Below are 14429 nucleotides of genomic sequence, written 5' to 3'. Positions count from 1 at the left end.
AGGCTGTCACGGAACAGCTCAGAAGGGCCGGCAGAGCCAGGCCAAGAGACAAAGCCAAGAGAGGAAATCTGGGTCTTGGAAGTAGTGTTTCTGCCTTTCTGTCCTCTCTCCCTTGCCCAAGCCCGTGGGGTTTGTTTTTCCACGTCTGGCTGTCCTGCTGCCGTGCAGCCTGTCAGGCCCAAGAGAAGCAGAGGAGCAGCTGGTGTCACTGGCAGACCTCGGGCCTCAGAGCATATGCGTCTCTGGCTCTGGGCGACCTCAGGCCGACCCTTGCATTCTCTTGGGCCTCAGTGTTCTAACCGGCGACCTGGGAATGTTGGATTTGATGATCTCACATCCTTTCCGCTTCAGTCAAGGCCCCTGACCCTGTGCTCTGATTTTAGAAGAGATGGAAGGTAACTGCTCCGTGGTTCACGGGGAGAGTGGAAAGGGAACCGGACTGAGCGTCCACAGGGCGGGTGCAGCCCCGTCCCTGGTGCTCGGATGCCGTGTGATACTGGGCAAGATACTCCCCCTCTTTGAGCCCAGCTTCCCCACCATCAAAGTCAGAGACTGAATGAGATGACCCCCAGGGTCCCTTCCGGCGCCCCAGGCTGGGGTCCACTCACCTCACGTGGCCCGTGGGCGGTGATGCCTTTTCTCCAAGGCCCTATTTGCCAGCCCTTTCCTCACCACTAACCTTGAGCGGAGGCTGTCGGGCCTCTGCCTTGTATTCTTGTCACCAGGGGCTTCTGTCAGCCTCCCAGTTCCTCTCTGCAGACTGGCCTCCGCCGGCAGCCCCTGCCCCCCAAGGCCCTGTGACGAGAAGCAGCTCCTGAAGCCCCAGGCAGAGTCGAGTGAGAGCAGGATGGTGGAAGGTGGGGCTCCTCAGCACTGCGCATGGCAACACCTGCGGGACGGTGGGCTCCACCCCGCCCTTCCGCTAGCCTGAGTCCCCTCTGTGATGACGCAGAACCTCAAAAAGCCCATTCCTCGTGCAGCACTCAATGCACACTAAGAACTCCCCACATCCCAGAAGTTTTACATTAATTATTCCCGTGTAATCTTCAGAAGAATCCTAAGAAGTAGGTAACATTGTTCCCATTTCACAGATGACGTAACTGAGCCTCAGTTACGTCAAGTAATTTGCCCCAATTCACACAGCTAGTATGGAAAGAGCCAAGACAGGAGTTTGAACCTGTCTGTCTGCAAAGCCTTTGCTCTTAAGCCCCAGCATTCTTGCTGAGGAGATGTCATCATCTCCTCGCAGGCTGTCGCAGGACCTTAACAGAGGGGTGGTGAGAGGCAGTGCCCGCGTGACTCCGCAAACCTCCCACACACCCCGCCCCCAGCCTCAGCAAAGGCAGACCCCACACGGTCACAGGCAAGAAGGCCCTTCGAGCATCTAAACCAACCTTTTACTTTGCAGTTGAGAAAACAGGGGCCCAAGGGGTGCGACTTGCCTAAGGTCACACGGCAAGTCCATGGGAACCCCACGACTCACCCACCAGCGCACCCGTGTTGACACCCCAGGGTCCCGAGAGCGCCCCCAGGCAGGGCCGGTGCCTCTGCCACTCTCCCGCTGCAGCCCTGGGTGCAGATGAGCTCTGGCTGTCAGTCCAGGGGGCCAGCCTCACCCCCTCTCGGCTCCAGTCGGCTCCTTCCTCCAAGGCTGGGGGCGGGGGTGGATGGAGTGAAGCCCATCTTGTAACCGCAGAAGGGATGGGAGGTGTGGCAGGAGGTGGGGCCGGGGGAACCAGCAGAAAAGAGGCGACATTACAGGGCAGTCAAGCATTTTCTTTCTTTCCCGTGAAGTTTCTGCTGCAGAATCACGCGAATGATCCGAGACAGAGACAGAGACAGAGACAGGGAGAGGCAGGCAGCGCCGCTGTCGCCATTCTGCAGAGACGCTCTGGAAGCTGCAGGGAGATCACACCGCCAGTCCATCCCCACCCCCACCTCCGGCCTCTGGCCCCGCTCCCCGCAGGTCTTCATATTTCTCATTGGCAGTAGCTGCGGGCTCGGGACTTGGAAGGCTCCGCACGGGACTAAGCGTCGTACATGTGTTTCTCATTTACTTCTCACGCCAACCTAAAACACCACAGCTGTTACCATTTTGTCCGACAACTAACTGAAGCTCAGAGACACAGAGTAACTTGCTCAAGGTCACGCAGCCACTAACCAGTGAGCCCGGGCTTCCCGAGGACGCATGGCGGGGGCGCGCACTCATACCGAGTGGCCCACTCGTACCGAGTAATTCTCTCCAGCTGTCTCCACTCTGCAGACAGATGTGCACTGGGAATTCCAGGGCCACCTGCCCCACCACCCAGCCAAGCCCACTTCTTACGATCAGACTCCAGCCCAGAACTGCAGCCACAGGACTGCAGGGCTGGGAGGGTCCCGGGGAGCCACCTAGTTCAACCCCTTCCATGTATAGGCGAGGAGAGCAAGAAACGGGCTTGCCCGAGGTCACACAAGGTCACACAAATGGGAGGCAGCACCTGGAATCAGACTCAGGCCTCCTATCTTAAACCAGGACCCTCACCACAGCACCCTGAGGCTCAGTGAGAAGCTACTGCGCATCTCGACTGGAGCAGAGCCAGAGGCACCCCCAGGAGGCGTCAGGTTAGACTCTCCCGGCAAGGGCAGCGAGGTGCACGGAGGGGTGCTACGGGCCATCACGGTGCAGACCTTTCAGAACCTCCACCTCATCCTGGACACAAGCGTGACCTTGGGAGGCCCCTGACACCCCCTGAACCCACAGGCCTCCTGTCCAGCACTGGGACTTTTCTCCAGGAGAGGCCTTGCCCCTACAAAGAGGGTGGGCAGTGTGGGAGATTCTGAGTCTCACAGCCCTGCTGCCTTGTTGGAGAAGGGAGCTACAGTTTCCCCAGAGGCTAGGTCACAGAAGGGATGTGCTGAGCTCACCTCACCTGCGGGCGGGCCAGGACTGAGGGGGACTTCAGACACCATGAACTCCAAACCCCCATTTTCCAGATGAGGATACTGAGGCCCAGAGGGATAAGTGAGCCGTCCAAGGTCATAGGCGGGGTTGGTATGGAAGCTTCCCGACTCCCCCCAGGCACGCTGCGAGCGCAGCTCCACACCGCACCCCCCACCCCCGCCGCCCTCAGGAAGGGAGCGCTGAGCTGCCGCAGACAGGTGGGAGAACAAAGACGACTCATTTCTAAGCGCCCAGGCCCGGCAGGTGCGCCCGTGGGCTTGTTCACCCACTGCCCTGCCCCCACACGTCCCCGCTCCCCACTGGGGCACCACGCACCCCATCACCCGGAGATCAGAGATGTGCAGCAGCTCGTCCAAGGTCACACAGCAGAATGAGTAGAGCCTGCTCTCCTACTGCCCTGCTGCTCCTTCCCCACCCCCTCCTTGGTCTCTCCAAGCTCCGCCGCTTGCCAGGATCCTGGGGTCCTTGCTTCCCCCGATGTACCGGGCAGCGCGCTGGCTCGTGCATTAAAAAGTTTCGTGGAGAGGAAGGGGCGGAAGACGCCGCCGCCCATCCCCCGCCCGGACGGCCGCGGCCTGGCGGGGGTCGCGGAAAGGAAGCGAGCTCCGTGCTCCGCCAGGTCCCCGGCGCGCCCCGCTCCCTCACCGTCTCCGCGGGGGTCCCGCGCCCGCACTCACTCTCCAACGCGCACCCACTCCATCCGCCCCCCGCGGCGCCCTTCCCGCGGCTCTCGGAAAGGGGCTCCTGGGATAATTCAGGACACCTCCCCAGGGACCATCAGGGTAATTCCGGCGCAAGCGGACTCCCGGAGCCCCGTCCCGCACCCGGTTCATCCGCCGCGAGCGCCGAGCCCAGAGTCCGGGCGTCCCAGGTGGGCGCCTGCATCCGCCCGCGCCCCCGGCCCCGGCCGCCCCGCCCGGCCGCTCTTACCCGGGGACGTTCCGGCGCGGTGAGCCCGAGCTCTCGGCGAGGGCAGCGGGCAGGACGCCGCGCTCCCGGAGTCCAGGCCCCTCTCCGCCTTCCCGGTGCCCGGCCGCTGCGGCTCCGCTCCGCCCGCCCGCTCCCTCGCGCGCCGCAGTAGTAACACCTGCCCCGCGCCCGCCGGCCAATCAGATGCTCCTCACATCCGCCAGCACGCGGCGCGGGCCGAGCCTCCGAGGGCGACCCCCGCCGGCCGTAGCGCAGGTCCCCGCCCCGCGATCCTGCCCCCTCTCGGGCCGGGGCGGTGGCTGGCAGGAGGCGGGGGCGCGGGCGGGGAGGGGGAGAAGTTTGCGGTGAGCGGGGCCGGCCGCGCGACCCCAGAGCCCCTCGGGGAGCCCGTCGCTGCGGAGGCGCTCCCGCCCGCCGCGCGCCCCCTGCGACACTCCCCCCAGCACCCCGCCACCCACGGGCTTGGGGATTGGCTGGGAAGGACGGCGGGCGGGGGGCCTCCCCGCGATCGGGAACCAGCTAACGGGTGGGAGGGAGCCGATTTGCTTCGGGGGCTACGGATGAAGGTTTTCCTGAGTCGAGGAAGAAAAGAAAAGGGAGGGAGGCGAAGAGGAGCGGTGGAGACAAAAGGGGCGGGGGAGGCGGGGCGTCGGGCCCAAGAGCCCCGACAGCCCCGGCCCAGCACCCCCGCACCCGTCCGAGCACGGAGTCCCGACTGGTGCCCAGGGCTCTCCCCCCCGCGCCCCCCGCGTCTCGGGGAGGAGAGAACGCGGGCGGAGGGGCCCTGCGGGGGAGGAGGAAGCGCCTGGGGCACAGGATCCCGGACCGGCTCCCTCATGAGAACCCACCGCTTCTCCCTCTCGAGGAGGCGAGGCCTGGGCCCCCTGAACAGAGGCAGGTACTCCCCACACCCACAAGGCGGGACGGGCAGGGAGGACGCCAGCCCGGGGTCGCCTCTGTGCCTTGGTCTCACTCCTGAACCCCACACTGGGCCCTCAGCGCCCACCGCCCAGATCTCAGGACCCCAGTTCAGCCGCGCAGCACTTAACGCTGGCGCCAGGCGGCCCCCATCCCCACCTTCCCCCCTCCCCTCCGCTCTCAGCAGCTCCTCCCCGGTTGCTCCCGGTCTGCATACTCAGAATCCTGGATCAAGTTTGGGGTTCGACCCAGGAAGTGACACCCCCAAATCCTGTGTGTTGGGGGAGGCCTTACTCAGGCTTCGGGGCTCCTCATCTCCGCGGAGTCAGAGCAAGGAACCCCTGGAATTCCTGGTACCTGCAACCCCCCTTGTCTCCCTCCTCCCTGCGTCCCCAGCCCGCCAGCCACATCGCTGGGAGCCGGGCCACTGCAGTGCGGCGGCGGCACCGCTGCTCTCGCTGGGCTGCAGCCTCCCTTTAGAGCCAGCCAGGCACGGACCCTGGTCTGCAGAAAACGCTGACTCGGCGTTTCCAGGCTGCCAGCGTGGCAGAGGGCGTGTGCCACCCGCATACCTGGCTGAGGGGCACGTGGGCGGGAAGAGGGGGACAGGACTGATGCCCGAGACCCTCTAGTCAGTGCTGCTGACCCCTCACCATTCCTCCTGAGGGTCAAGGGCTCAAGGTCAGCTGTTCCGCAGGAGGACACCAGGGGGTTCCCCCCACCTCTCCACACCCCACACCCCAGCTGCGGGTCTCCCACACTGAGGGGGGACCTGTCACCTGGCTGTCCCTCTTCTGCTTCTCCCTGGAGAAGGAAATGCTTCTCCTTTGAAATCCCACAAAAGCATCTTTTGCCGCTGGACTCAGGTCGGACACTGGGATTTCCTGATGCCCAGGGTCCCAGGATGCCATCCTGCTTGATTAGAAAGCCTGTGGCTTAATGATTGGACAATCATGCTGCTGGGTGCAGGGGGATGGATGAAATGGCCCTCATGGCTCCCTCTGGTAAAATGGATCAAAAGATCCCTGAGCCTCACTCAAAGCTGCCTCCAGTAAAATGGTCCAAGAATTGATAAAATGGTCTCATGATGGGAAAACAAAGCATTTGGGCAGGGCTGTCTGCTCCTCCGGAGGGTACCTGTGTTTGAGGTTTGCGCTCCCTCCACTGCACCCTTCTGCTGGGGGCTGGGGTTCTGAAGGGTCAGGTGACATGTGCACAGGCAGGGCCGGGATCTAGACGGGGAGGTGGGAGCACCGAGGCCCCTTGAAAAGAGGCAGCTTGGAGCCTCTCAAGCACCAGAGGACCCCTCTCCCGGGGCGTGGGGGGGCGGCGGTGAAAACGGCTTACAGCCTTGATTTCACTTGAGTCTTTTCAACAATCCCAGAGGCAGCGAGGCAAGGACGGGACAGGTTTTCCCTCCACTGTGGCACAGGAAGTGCCCAAAGGCTTCCCAAGGTCCTGTCTCCGTGCCGAGTGAGGCACGGAGTCGGGTCCCGTGACCCCACATACTGGCCCTCCCCTGGTCCACACAGGCTAGTGCACAGCTATAGCTGCGCCTCTTCCTCCCGGGGGCTCCTTACCTCCCCCCCGCCATTGCCCCTGCTACCCTGTCTTCCCCCGTCGGCTTCCGGTGCACGTCACTAGATGTGGCCCTTACCCAGCCCCCAGCCTCACCTGGCACTGCCACGCTTGCCTTCTGTGCTCCAGCTGCACTGATCCCCTTGCAGGTCCTTAAAGGGCTGTGCTCTTTCCTGCCACACACAGAACCTCTGGCCACGCTGTCCCCTCCACCCACACTGTCACCCACCACCCCCTTCATCCTGCCAGTCTTTCCCCGACGCCTCCTCCCCTGCACCATGCTTCTCCTCTGCAGCACCTGTCGCCTGTTCTTGTTCTTATCTCCCCGTCCCCAGACCGTGAGCTCCAGGTGGGAAGGACCTCAATAAATCTTAGCGGTTCTGAGGCTGGAATCCTGGCACTGCCGCTCGGATGCTGTGTGATCTTGGGCAACCTCTCTAAGCCTCGGTTTCTCACCTGCACCACAGGGATTCTAACTCTAATTCTAAATCAGAGTTACTGTGGGGATTCAAGGAGTGATGTACGTACAGAGACCAGCGCGATGCCGTGGCTGGCGCACGGTGTCAGCTTCTGCTGGTAAAGAAGGAACAGAGGGTGGACACGTCGCTCTACTGCCAGCCTTCTCCCCAGGGACCAAATATATCTGCTCTCCTTGACCCCCAGCCCCCTCTCACTTAGCGGCTCCTGAACCCTAACGTCGGCCCCCGGCTTCCGGGATGAGCGGAGAGCGGCTGCAGCCACTCCTTCCTTCCCCGCCCAGGCCTGGCCTCTCCAGTGCTGGCAGCCGGGTTCTCTGCTTTCTCCCTGCATTGGCCTCGGGTGCCAGCACAGCCCGGGTGTGGAGCCCCGGTGGCAGAGCCGGGAGGCAGGGTGGCCTCTGTCACACTCTGCGTCAGCATCTCCCCGAAAGCCACGTCCAGTGAAATCCGCGTCCCCAGCCTCTGGAGGGGTCCTTTGGCGCCTCCTCTGCAGAGACCCCCGAGCTGCCCCAGACCTGGGCTGAGGCCAGCCCTGCAGGATCGGGTGGGGGCAGTCAGGAGGGGGCCCCAGGGGCCTTGGCCGTCTCCCTGGGTTGGCTTCCTGTTGCCCTTCCATGTCCTCCTTTCTGTCTGATCTGGGCCTTCGTGAAGGCCGCTGCCAGGGAGGTGGACGGCCCTTCCCCAGCCCTACGGCCTGACACCCCACAGCTGGTCCCCTGGGGAAGTAGCCACGGTGGCCTGGCTAGAAACTTCCCCCAATCCCCAGCCCGGCCAGCTCAGTGAGGGGAGAGGGAGGAGGGAGGGAAGGGAGAAGAGGCCTCTCTAAAGCCTCTTGACCGAGTTCCTCCCCACTTCAAACCTGTCCAGACAAAGTAATGATCCTCAGCTCTTCCTTCCAGAATTATATCAAATGGGTTTCTGCAAAGAGCTTCTAAATCCTGCAGTCACCGCCGTAACCACCACTCGTGCTAACGGTGGCCCTCCCCCTCCCTCCTCCCTTCCTCCCCCTGGGCTTCACTGGACAATCTAAGCAGCAGTCTGGGACCACAGACTTTGAAGGACGGGACCCTCACTGCCGTCCCGGCCACATGGTGGATGCTGTCGGGGTTAAGAACATAGGCTCCGCAGCCAGACGTTGGGAGTGAACCCTGGCTCTGCCGCTTAGCAGCTGTGTGACTTTAGGCAGGTTACTTAACCTCTCTGTGCCTCCTCTGTAAAATGAGGACAAAAATTGTTTGTGCCTCATACAATCACTGTGAATATTGCATGAGTAAAAACACATTAAAAAACTTAGAACAGTGTCTGGGATGTGACGGGTGCCCAGTAAGTGTTAGCTCTTTTTTATATTATCTCTACAGATGGGTAGACAGAAAAGCAGCTCCTGTTTACCGAGTGCCTTTCCACGTGCCAGGCGGTTCATATGTCGTGACACAAGGGGTGCAGGATGGGCCACGTCAAACCTGAGGAGTCTGCTGACACCCCTGATCCGAGAATTTATTTGCATCCACTTGATGTGGGGCTAACGAGCGGCACCTGGGGAAACAAACTGCGTCTACAGCTGGGCTCCAGGCAGGGGTGGCGTATCTGCCACCCGTTAAATGGGGGTCTCGGATGAAGAAATGGTCAGAGAGAAGGAATGCAGCTGACAGTGAGCCAGACCCCACGACAGGGCTTGAGGGCCCGAGGGAGGGGCCCGACAGCAGGGGGAGAGTGGCTGGCCCTTGACCTCCTCTGACCCGGTGACCTGGGAAGCAGGGCAGGGCCCCGGCCACCTGCTGGGATACCTACCCCCGAAAGGAGCATTTCACCCCTGAGTGTTCTCATTCGCTCTCTGAAAGAGTGAGAATGTCTCGGGGGGCACGAGACAGCCCAGCCGCAAGTGGACAAGCGGCCGCCCAGCAGAGAGGCGCCCCGCCGGGCAGCCTGCGGAGGCTCCTGGGACGCTGGCCAGGTGAGGCCGGCGGGGGTGGGGAGGTTTCCTGGAGGAGCAGGTGGACAGGTTCGGGTTCTGAGATGGTGATGACAGGAGACACACCGAGTGTGTGCTTAATGTTTCTTATTCCCATTTTACAGAGGCAGACAGAGGTCACACGGCAACCTGCCCAAGGTCGCACAGCAAGGGAGCAGAAGACGCAGGGTATGAGCTCTGATGTTCTGCTCAGAGGCTGCACCCTGCCCGCCTCCGCCACCTGCTTCGCTGATCGATATTAGGCCCCTCATTCCTAACTGTAAGCTGGACGGGGTGTGGGCACTTGGGTCCTACCTAATCCTTACAGCTACCTTATAAAACGGGTGTTTGTCCCCAGCTCACAGCTGAGAAAACCGAAGCTCAAAAATGCAAAGGATTTGCCCAGTTCCCGTAGCTGGGAAGTGCCAGAGCCAGGGTTCAGGTCCCCCTGCCCAGGACCACCGGCGGCCATAAGCCCAGTTCCAGCCCCCGCTGCGCAGAAGGCCACTCCCCCTGCCCAGGACCACCGGCGGCCATAAACCCATTTCCAGCCCCCCCTTCGCAAAAGGCCACTCCCCCTGCCCAGGACCACCGGCGGCCATAAACCCAGTTCCAGCCCCCCCTTCGCAAAAGGCCACTCCCCCTGCCCAGGACCACCGGCGGCCATAAACCCAGTTCCAGCCCCCGCTGCGCAAAAGGCCACTCCCACACAGGCTTCTCCCAGGCATGGGAGCGATTCCAAGGTCTCTCCGGACTCAGGCCAGACATGCAGGCCACCGAGTTTGGGAGAGACCCCCAAGAGGAAAAGGAATTGGGTCTGAGCTCGGAGGATCTTCCCAGAGAGTTCGGGAAGCCAGGATAACTGACTCCTGTGACTGGGGGTGTGTAAACAGCAGTCCGACAGAGCTGGGACACAACCCCTGCCCGTGAGGGTCTGCATCAGGATGGAGCAAGGGACACGGGCTCAGGGCAGCTGTCCACCTGGAGGCCTGGACCGGGAGGAGGGTGCCTCGAGGGGGCGGAGCCATGGGAACTCCCTGGGAAGGGGAGGTGCTCAGCCAGGGCGCGGGCACCGAGTGCTGACAAGCATGGAGGCACCGGGCAGAGCCGGGGGAGGGGGGGGGGGTTCACACACAGGCCCTCTCCCTTTACTGTGCTTCGCAGACTCTGCGTTTTCACTAACAGAAGGTCCGTGCAGCCCCCGAGACGAGCGAGCCCATCGGTGTCTTTTTTCCAACAGCCTTTGCTCACTCTGTGTCTCTGTGTCACATCTGGTAATTCTCAGAATATTTCAACCTTTTTCATTAGTGTTGTACTTATGATCTGTGAGCAGTGGTCTTTGATGTTCCTACGAGAGTAGCTGAAGGCTCAGGTGATGGTTAGCATTTTTACCAACAAAGTATTTTTAAATTACAGTATGCACGTTGTGTTTTCAGACATCCTGCCACCACACACTGAAGAGGCCACAGGATGGTGTAAACATAACTTTATGTGCACTGGGAGACAGGAAAACTCGTGTGGCCCGGCTGGGCTGAAGGGACCAGCTTTGACCCACACAGGCAGCAGGGCTGTTGGGTCAGGGGAGACGACCCCGCCAGGCTAAGGGGGAGACCCCACGCTGGGCAACTGGATGGGGTGAGGGGACACGGGGGTCGGACGGCTCCTGGGTCTGGCTGGTGACTGGAAGGGGAATGAGGTCGTTCATTACAAGCAGGGGCACGGTGGGCAGGGGTCTAGGGAGGTACGAGCTGGGAGTCCACGTGGGGAGCAGGGCCAGATTCAGGAGGAAATATCCAGGAGGCGCTTGGAAACGTGGCCTGGACCTCAGGAAGGGGGTTTGGACGGGAGATGTGCCTTTGGAACACACTGATTCATAGAACATGGAGAAACGCTCTGAAGATGTTAGTAACCTAACAAGGGACAGCAACCAGCTTTGGTCCCAGACTTGGACTCAGGCTGGTCAGTTCTCACCACCTCAGTGCTTCTTTCTCTAATAGCTTCTATCTCAGGTCTGAGCAGCTGTGAAATGTCCCCAAACCATCTCCTTTCTCTTTCCTAAAGGTCTCGGGTGCGAGTTTCTAGCCACATATCGTTCTACCCATTTTACAGAATTGGAAAGTTAAGGCACATCTTTACTAAGCCACGCAAGCTGACTGTGGAGTCTGAAGTGGGGTCCATCCCCACCGACCTCAGCCGGGAGAGCGGTTGTTTTTTTGTTTGTTTTTTCTGGGGGTTTTCCCCCAAAGGAAAGCTGTATTGACAAATCAGCCATTATCTACTTTAAGGAAAAGATAAATCAGTTATTACACCTGCATCCTGCCTTCCCACCACACCCCATCTGAGAGATTCCAACCCTGAGGAAAGAGCACAGAGCAGCGTCCCTCCCAAGGCACGAGTGTGGACTGCAGCCACCGTACCCCCCACTGCGTCTGAAGTGACCAGCAGACACTCAGGTACCAGACAGCACATCACGGTCGACCAGAGAAGACACTGAGCTGACAGCCCCTCCCCTTCGAGAGTGCACAGATGCCGGCGAGGTCTCTGCCCACTAAGAGCCTGTAAGGCACAGAGCTGCCCCTCCAGGCGCGTCAGACCTGGGGCCCTGGGTGAGAGGCTGCTGGGCTGTGGCAGCATCGGAGCAGAAAGAGATCTCTGTAGCTCCTGAGAAAGGGCAACAGCAGAGTCTCAGCCGACCCAACGCCCTGGCCCTGACCTACCTGCGGGTCTGCCTGTTGCTCGCTGGCCCTGGCCCTCAGCTGAGCTGGTGTAGCCGATGCTGGGGAAGGGGTGCCTCCCCTCCGCGCCCCCCGCCTGGCTTGTGGGGAGAAGCAGGCGTGTGTCAGCGTGGTGGTGACGGCAGAGCATGGAGCGCTGGGGCCGTGCACACGCGAGGGCTCCAGCCCCCGTCTCCGCTGCCCCCCCAGGACCCACCACACAGCCCCTCAGCTCCATCTCCCACGTCTCCCTCAGTTGCTGGCGTCTGGCTTCCGCGGGACATGGTCCCAGACCAACGCTGACGCTCAGGCTGTCTTCTGTGCCTTCGGCCTCCGCGAGCACAGTGCACGAAGTGCGTGGTGACAGGAGTCTCCCCCACGGTGGGACGGCGGGAGCTCGCTGCAGCGCAGGGGTCCTCCGCCTCTCCGTCCACCAGAGTCACCCAAGGAGCTGGCAAGAAGGACCGCCAGCCCCCGCCGCAGACCCACCCCTCCATGGAAAGACCTCGACTGCAGAGCCGGGCCTGCCTCATGTTCCCGGTGGGGCTCGAATGAACGAGACGCTGAGCTCCAGGTTCTTCTCCTGAAGGAACATCCGTGGCCGGTTCCCCGAGGGAAACACACAGGAAGCACAGTGCCTGCGGCTCGAGCTGGCCTTGGACGCACGCGCACTGCCACACCTCCCAGCTCCGCGGTGCCTGGGGCTTCCTCCCAAGCCGGTGATGCAGTCAGCCCCCCGCCAGCATCTGCGGGAGGTGCGCACCTCCTGACGGCACGACGGCCTCACACCTCCGTGCTGCTGCCCCGAGGACCTTGGTGTCACCCCTTCCGGCTGCACCCACCCGAAGCACCGTTCCCAGCTCCTGCGGCCCCGCGCCCAGCGCCGACTCTCCTGAACCTTCCGCCACACAGCCTCCCAGTGCCCACTCCCCGCCTTGACTCTCACTGTCTGGCTCCCCTCGCGGCCCAGACGCCGTCGCTGCCCCCTGACGGTCCTGTGCACACGCGTCCAGCACTGCACACCTTCCTGCACCACCCCACTGGCTCAGACCGTAACCCCCTGAGGCAGCACAGATCCCGGCACCTGGTGGGGCGTCATGAGCCTTGACCCTTAACCTCACGTGGGGTGACAAAGAGATCAGGCCGGGTGCGGAGACTGGGACAGGCCAAGCGCACCCCCAGCAAACTCGTGCTTCAGTCTCCAGAGCGGGGGGCAGACTGGTGCTAAGGCAGCGCTGCTCCAGGAGAGCCAGACCTCACCGGGCCTCCGCGGTGCCACCTCTGTGGATTTTCTCCTCTTCTGGTTCTGATCCGGAAGCCCAGGAAGCTGGGTTCTGGGTGCCCTCATGGGGCGTTCAGTCCACTTAGGGACCTGGCACTGATCGTACGACCACAGACACACACGGCAGACCTTCGCTAAGGTCAGAACTGTGACGGAGAGTGGGATGGTGCTATAGGGCTATTAGAGGGACTTCTCAGGGAGATCAAGGACAGCTTCCTGGAGGAAGCAGCGCCTGCACTGAGGCTTGAAGGCTACCCAGAAATTAACCTGGCAGAGTGAGCAGCTTCTGCAGGACCCGGGAAAGAGGCGGCCGTGGCCGGACCGGGTGACGGGATGTCGGAGGAAGAGAGTGAAGGGTTGGATGTAGAGGCGCGGGGTGGGGGGGGGGCACTCACGGGCGGGACGGGAAACCTGGAGCCGGCCCAGGCGTGGGCAGGTGGGTGAGAGCATGAGGTGGGTGTTGGGTCACCTGTGAGGCATCCAAGTGGAGACTCTGAATGTGCAGGTGGGTGCAGGCGGGCTTCAAAGGAGGGGTCCGGGCTGAGGACCTGCTGTGACTCATCCACTTAGAGGAGGGGGTTGAAGCTGAGGGGCCTGGGCCCCCCAGGCGGCGACCCTTCTAGAGGGACACGCACCCCGTTTCACAAGGCTGTCCTGTTCAGCTTCTCCATCTCGGACTCACTTAGGTCCCGTTTCCTTTATCTGTTGTTAAACCAACAGCTGACCAAGTGCCCACGAGCCGTCGGTGACGAGGAAACATCGCTGTCAGCTGAGGCACGGGGTGGGGGCTCCCGCCAGCTTCGTGCTGTCTTTCCACGTCCCTCTCGGCCCTCAGGAGGCAGACATCCCTGCCCTTGTTTCCGGAGCAGGACGCTGGGGCTCAGAGAAGCAAAGCCCTGCCCGGTATCAGTGTTGGACGCCTTCTCACTTCCAGGGCTGCTTCCCCAGAAGAACGGCCCGTGCCCAGAGCGGGGGGGGCAGGAGCCAGCCACCACCTCCATTCCGACCTACTCCCGACGTGCTCGCATCCCGATGGACCAGCCTCTGCTCACACAATGCTGGCAGCCAGTGGCCCACTTCTCACATCGTTAAGCGCTATTAGAGTGGATTCCTTATCTTAACTGAAATCTGTCTCGCTGTGGCTTCCTCTGCTGGTCAGTCCAGCCGTCCAGGAGACGGGCATCCTGCCTCTCTGAGAACAGCTGCCGGGCCTCCCTGGACACCTGTGTCTGGTCAGGTTCACTCCCGTTCCAGTGTCTTCCTTTGCCTCTCACATCCTGGCCAAACTCTTCTGGACAAGACCCAGTATGTCTGTGTCCTTCTTGAAACGGGATGTACAGAGAGGTACAACCCACCCTAAACAAGAGCCAACTCGCCCAAAATCAAGGTTAGATGGAGGCAGGGCCAATCTCTTTACGGTCAGTGGTGCATCAGGCCCAGGCTTGAGCGGAGCTAGTCCAGACCCACTGCACAGGAGGCGTGTCCCAGGTCTTAGGGGACCACAAGAGGCGCCCAGGACTGGAGGGCATCTTTCTGCACCCAGGAGTCTCTTCCCTGCAGGAAGGCCCAGAGCCTGCTTCCCGGGCCTCCCTCTGTCTGGGGGCTGGGGTACCACGGGGCCCTGGGGAGGAGTTAG

General features: G+C 61.8%; 1 protein-coding gene across 3 annotated transcripts in view; it reads right to left on the bottom strand.

The window, feature by feature from the left end:
* Positions 1-14429, bottom strand: part of SYT2 (synaptotagmin 2) — an 83592-nt gene that overhangs the window by 31356 nt on the left and 37807 nt on the right. For 2 of the 3 annotated variants that reach the window (XM_079900018.1, XM_079900015.1), the window contains exon 1: positions 3875-4713. The exons of the other annotated variant lie outside the window; for it this stretch is intronic. The gene's annotated coding sequence lies outside the window, so the exon portion shown is untranslated. Of the gene's footprint in view, positions 1-3874; positions 4714-14429 lie in introns of those variants that run through there. 3 annotated transcript variants of the gene reach the window in all.

This window comes from Stenella coeruleoalba (assembly GCF_951394435.1).
Source record: "Stenella coeruleoalba genome assembly, chromosome: 1".
Taxonomy (NCBI): Eukaryota; Metazoa; Chordata; class Mammalia; order Artiodactyla; family Delphinidae; genus Stenella; species Stenella coeruleoalba.
The sequence above is the reverse complement of the archived record's forward strand: the minus strand, read 5'-3'. Positions and strand labels throughout refer to the sequence as shown.